The sequence below is a fragment of the Myotis brandtii genome, unplaced genomic scaffold (assembly GCF_000412655.1).
Source record: "Myotis brandtii unplaced genomic scaffold, ASM41265v1 scaffold266, whole genome shotgun sequence".
NCBI lineage: Eukaryota > Metazoa > Chordata > Mammalia > Chiroptera > Vespertilionidae > Myotis > Myotis brandtii.
The window spans coordinates 8,300,488-8,306,589 of NW_005360124.1; positions in this window are offsets into that span (position 1 = coordinate 8,300,488).

Consider the following 6,102-nt stretch of genomic DNA (forward strand, 5'->3'; position numbering starts at 1 on the left):
GGGGTTCCCACTGGGGTGCCTGGCCAGTCTGGCTGAGGGGCTGAGGGCCGTTTTCAGGTTGGCGGGTGACTGAAGCTCCCAACTGCTCCTTTTTTTTCTCTTTTTTTATTTTATTCTGGGCCAGCTTTAGCTCTGGCTCTAGCTCTGAGGCTTCGTATCTGGTTTGTTTGCCATTCTATAATCGAAACAATGTATAACTTCAGCTCTGAGATCCCGGCAGGTTGAAAGCTGGTTTCTAGGGTTTTGTTTAGCTTCTTATTTACAACATAGTACATAGTTGATTAGATTTGCAACTCAGAGGCCGGCAAGTGAGGCGGGGAATGTTGGAGTCTGCAGTCACTGAAGCAAGGAAGCCTCATGTTCGCTTCCAGCTGCCTGGCTGCTGGCCGCCATCTTGGCTGACAGTTAATTTGCATAAGGATATGCTGATTAGCCAATGGGAAGGGTAGCGGTCGTACGCCAATTACCATGTTTCTCTTTTATTAGTGTAGATAGTTGTCTTGCTCCAAGCTCTAAGGACCTGCTTGTCACAGAGATAGAAGTTTTAATTTTTACTCTTGATTATGGCAATTATCTAACACAGATGGCCACCAAAGAAGTGATTTACCAAAGGGTGTATAGCAAACGGTGCTAAGTCCTCTCCGTGAAAACGTGCATGTTGTGCATTGTATCTGCCTGGCTACATAAAAGAGTGAAGTTTCTCTCTGTCTTTGCAATCATATGAGTGAATTGTCTGAGAAATCAGCCCAGTCTGGTTTAGTGCTCACAGAATAATAGAGCTCTTTTTTTTTTCTTTGCTTCTTTGGTGGAGATTTCCTAGAAGTTGCAGGATATCTTCCTTTTAATTTTTCCTCGACACTCTGACTTTACTTATGTCTCTCACCTTTGCTTTCCCTCCATCCCCCACCCACAACAGTAACTTGCTCCAGGCTCACTTGGCTCGAGTGTCTAGGACAGTGGTTCTCAACCTGTGGGTCGCAACCCCTTTGGCGGTTGAACAACCCTTTCACAGGGGTCGCCTAAGACCATCCTGCATATCAGATATTTACATTATGATTCATAACAGTAGCAACATTACAGTTATGAAGTAGCAACAAAAATAATTTTATGGTTGGGTCACAACATGAGGAACTGTATTTAAAGGGCCAGAAGGTTGAGAACCACTGGTCTAGGCGATCGCGCAACACATCCGCCACCAGAACCATGATTCCCAGCATTCCTGGTGCTCCCCATGCTCTCGGCTTCTGCTTCTGGTCCAGGGGCTGCCACCAGAACTATGATTCCCAGCATGCCTGGTGCTCCCCATGCTCTCGGCTTCTGCTTCTGGCTGCAGAAACCGAAAGGACTGGGGACTCCAGCCACACCCCCCCCCTTTCCCGTGGGGCTGACAGGACCAGGGACTCCAGCAGCGGGGCTGAGAGGACTGGGCACCGCCATCTTGTGGCTATGGGTGCTGCCATCTTTGTGACAGAGTGATGGTTAATTTGCATATTACCCTTTTATTAGATAGGATAGTACTGAAAGTCCTAGCCACAGCAATCGGACAAGAAGAAGAAGAAGAAGAAATAAAAGGGATCCAAGTTGGAAAGGAAAAAGTAAAATTTTCATTATTTGCAGATCACATCATACTGTATATAGAGAACCCTAAATATTCCATCAAAAAACCACTAGAACTGATAAATGAATTCAGTAAAGTAGCAGGATACAAAATAAGTATCCAGAAATCAGCTGCATTTTTATGCACCAATAATGAACTATCAGAAAGGGAAACTAAGGAAACAATTGCATTTACAATTGAATAAAAAAACAACAACAACAACCTAGGAATAAATTTAACCAAGGATATAAAGACCTGTACTCAGAAAATTATAAGATACTGAAGAAGATACAAATAAATGAAAGCACATACCGTGTTTGTGAATTGGAAGAATTAACATCATTAAAATGTCCATACTACCCAAAGCAATCTATAGATTCAATGCAATTCCTATCAAGATAACAATGGCGTATTTTGCAGAACTATAACAAATATTCCAAAAATTTATATGGAATCACAAAAGACCAAATAGCCACAGCAATCTTGAGAAAGAACAAAGTTGGAGGAATCACACTACCTGATAACTATACTACAAGGCTGTGGTAATCAAAACAGCATGGTACTGGCATAAACACAGACATATAGATCAATGGAACATAATAGAGAGCTCAGAAATAAACCTGCTTCTTTATAGTCAATTAATATTTTAAAAGGAGATAAGAACACACAATGGGGTAAAGATAGTCTATTCAATAAATGGTGTTGGGGAAATTGGACAGACATGTGCAAAAAATGAAACTAGACTACCTTCTTACACCATGCACAAGAATAAACTCAAAATGGATTAAAGACATAGTAGCAAGACTCAAAACCATAAAAATCCTAGAAGAAAACATAGGCAGTAAAATCTCAGACATTTCTCATAGCAATATTTCTTGTTATATATTTCACTGGACAAGGGAAAAAATAACAATGGAACTACATCAAACTAAAAAGTTTTTGCACAGCACAGCAAAGGAAACCATCAACAAAATGAAAAGACAACCTATTGAATGGGAGAACATATTTGCCAATGATATATCTGATAAGAGGTTGATATCCAAAATTTATACAACTCAGCACCAAAAAAACAAATAATACCATTAAAAAGTGGGCAAAGGACCTGAATAGACACTTCTCCAAAGAGGACATAGAGATAGCCAGAAGACATATGAAAAGATGTTCAAGTCACTAATCATTTAAGAAAATGCATATTAAAACCACAATGAGATATTACCTCACACCTACAAGAATGGCTATCATTAATAAACAAACAAACAAACAAACAAACAAAACAAGTGTTGGTGAAGATGTGGAGAAAAGGGAACCCTTGTGGCACTGTTGGTGGGAATGCAGATTGGTGCAGCCACTGTGGAAAACAATATGTGTTAAATCAAAAAATTAAAAATGGAACTGCCTTCTGATCCAGCGATTCCCCTTCTGGGAATATATTCAAAGAAATCTGAAACACTAATTTGAAAGAATATATGCACCCCTATGTTCACTGCAGTGTTATTTACAATAACCAAGATTTGGAAACAGCCCAATTGCCCATCAGTAGATGAATGGATAAAATAATCTGTAGTACATTTATACAATGGAATAATACTCATCTGCAAAAAAATGAAAGCAATCTTACCTTTTACAACAACATGGATGGACCTAGAGAGTATTTTGTTAAGTGAAATAAGCCAATCAGAGAAAGACAAGTACCATATTATTTCACTTATATGTGGACTCTAATGAACAAAATAAACTAACAAAACACAAATAGACTCACAGATAGAGAACAGACAGACAGCTGTCAGAGAGTCAGGGGTTGAGGCTGGGTGAAAAGGTGAAGGGATTAAGCAAAAAACCCCACAAACTCTTAGACACAGACAACAGTACGTGATTACCAGAGGGAAAGTGGGGGAGGTAGGAGTGGGTAAAGGAGGAATAAACGGTGATGGAAGGAGACTTGACCTGGGGTGGTGAACACACAATGCAATATACAGATGATGTTATAGACTTGTACACCTAAAACCTATATAATTTTATTAGACAATGTCACACCAATAAATTTAATTTTTAAAAAAAGGTTTAGCCCGCCCCAAAAGTGAGATTTTCACAATCTTTCTAAATTTCATCTTTCCCATTCTTACTTACACTTTAGTTTCACTTGTTTTAAAAATTGTAACTATATTCTTACATATGCAAATAAAAAAACTAAACATACAAAAAAAAAAAAAAACACAGGCACAGCTGCACTGGATTCAACATACTCTGCTGTGAGCAAAAGCTGGAATACCAAAGAAACTCCATATTTGTGAGCTATAAGCTGGCATTGTATTTCCTCTCTTTTGAAATCAATTTTTTGCAACCTTTATACCTAAATTTGAATATGACTAATACAAAAAATGAAAATGTCTTTTGTAAGAGTAAATTGCAAACAGACTGATAAATTATGGGGGAAGTAGGAGCAGATCAACATGCTTGGTTGCAGCAATGGGCCAAAGTATAGAATAGATCAGTTTAGATAGTTGGTTAAGTGATTATAGTTTGATAGCAAGCAACAGGAAGCCATAAGATTTTCTTAAGCTGCAAAAAACAAACAAAAAAACTGATGAAATTGAGTTTAGCATATAAGAAGGGATTACATTCCACTGCATACAACAGAAAGTCCAAAGTAATGGTGTTTTAGAGATATACGGGTTTATTTTTCTCTCATATGAAAGATACTGGAAGATAGGTATGCCAGGACTCTCATCAAAGACCTGAATTCCATCTCTCTTTCTAATCTACCATAGTTAGCACTGGTGTCTATCCTAAGGTTACGTCATATTTCAAGATAACTGCTGGAATCCCAGTTAGCATGACTACATTCCAAATACTGGTAGGAAGAAAAGGGTCAGAGTAAAAGTCAGAAGCCTTTGAGGACATTTTCCAGAAACCTTCAGCTTGTATTTCATTGGCCTCGGTGAAGAAATATTGTTGTTCTTGTTCTCCCCAGCTGGGCACACTGCCCAGGAAAAAGGAGAAAATGGATTTTGGGTAAGCAATTTGCTATCTCTGCTCAGTTAGAAATGGTAAATCTAACTGAATAAATGACAAAATACATTTACTATGATGGACTCATGGAATTGATTTTTCTAGGTAGAAATACAAATATTACTGACTTACCAGATGAAATTGAACTAAGATATTATGCATTCTCTGAATTACATATAAATAGGTTTTGATTTGCAGACAAACTAGAAAATTGCATACTAAAGAAGACTCTCAAAGCTAATTATTGTAAATAAGCCAAGCAAATTAAACATTTTTTTAGATCTCTAACCCAGAATTGCTTACTAAGGGTATTATTAAAATCATCAAAGAGAACAATATTTTGTTTCTTTACTGTTTGACAAAAAAAGGGGGGGTTGTTTGCTTGTTTTTAATCTATGAATTTTTGGTTGCACAACTGTCATGCTACAAAAATCAACAATTAGGGTTATTTGCCTAAGGTCCAATGCTACACTCCAACATGAGATGAAACTCAAATAATGTTCCTAATTAAAGCCAAAAAAAAAAAAAATAAACACACACTCATACTGGAACTTTCACATCCAAGTGAGAGACATCTTTTGAAGTAAACCTAGAAATAAAAAGTTGGACATTTTCTTCTAGTAACAGTTATTATTTTAAAGGCTTTTGCAACTTTCTTCTTCCATGGTGATTGCAGCACAGAGAGAAGGCAAGACAGGACATTGTCTCAGCCACTGGTATGAGCGTCACGAAAATTTTTGCTTCCACACTATTATCTAACTTGATAAGTGATAGATAATATCCATCAGACCTAGCTCCAAATGACTTTATTGTTTTCAATGAAGATTTGCCACCACTGAGGACATTGACACGGACAGGTTAAGGTAAATTCACCTTATCAGTCTTTGTATCTTCACTTGAAAAATGATGAGGAGGGATTTAAATAGACAGATGATCTCTAGGTGCCCTTTCAGAATGATATGCTATGATTCTATAATCTCTTGTGGTCATCCTATACTTTAGGTGCTATACCTGAAACTTTAGAATGTATTATTTAAACATCTGAATTTCTTTGATTTCATTAAAAATACAGATTAGCCCTAAATGGTTTGGCTCAGTGGACAGAGCGTTGGTCTGCGGACTGAAGGGTCCCAGGTTCGATTCCGGTCAAGGGCATGTACCTTGGTTGTGGGCACATACCCAGTAGGGGGTGTGTAGGAGGCAGCTGATTGATGTTTCTCTCTCACCAATGTTTCTAACTCTCTATCCCTCTCCCTTCCTCTCTGTAAAAAATCAATAAAAATATATTTTTTTTAAAAATACAGATTACCCAGCCCTGGCTGGTGTGGCTAAGTGGATAGAATGTAGGCCTGAGAACCAAAGAGTCTTGGGTTCAATTCCCAGTCAAGGTCACGTACCTGGGTTGAATGTTCCATCCCCACCCCAGTTGGGCTGCATGTGGAAGGCAACCAATGGATGTGTCTCTCTCATATCAATGTTTCTCTCTCTCTCTCTCT